Source organism: Poecilia latipinna, unplaced genomic scaffold (assembly GCF_001443285.1).
Source record: "Poecilia latipinna isolate Pla-1442-1.1 unplaced genomic scaffold, P_latipinna-1.0 Scaffold320, whole genome shotgun sequence".
In the NCBI taxonomy this organism is placed as follows: domain Eukaryota; kingdom Metazoa; phylum Chordata; class Actinopteri; order Cyprinodontiformes; family Poeciliidae; genus Poecilia; species Poecilia latipinna.
The window spans coordinates 142-479 of record NW_015112936.1 but is presented as its reverse complement, the minus strand read 5'-3'; the positions used below and the strand labels follow the sequence as shown (position 1 = coordinate 479).

General features: G+C 39.9%; 1 non-coding gene across 1 annotated transcript; it reads right to left on the bottom strand.

Annotated features, from left to right (window-relative positions):
- Positions 1-61: 61 nt before the first annotated feature.
- trnav-cac (transfer RNA valine (anticodon CAC)) lies at positions 62-134 on the bottom strand. The gene has a single exon. It is a non-coding gene; the product is annotated as a tRNA-Val (tRNA).
- Positions 135-338: the final 204 nt, after the last annotated feature.

Here is a 338-nt window from a genome sequence, read left to right as displayed (position 1 = left end):
TTCAGAGTACAGACCATGACACAACAGAGCCTTTGTTGACATTTGGTAAACATACTAAAACTGTTTCTGTCTGGTTTCGAACCAGAGACTTTTTGCGTGTGAAGCAAACATGATAACCACTACACTACAGAAACTCATGCTCTTTGTAGTGTTCCTGGTAGATGATCCACATTTTGTTAGAGACTAACGCCAACGATGGGCATGGAACAATATCAAATACTTACAGATCCTCTCAGAGAGCACAGTAACTTGGTGAACAAACTGCCAGACTTATGCTTGTGCCTAATTTCACATTACAGTCCATAAACTAAGCCTGGGATCAGAAAATTTGCATTGAA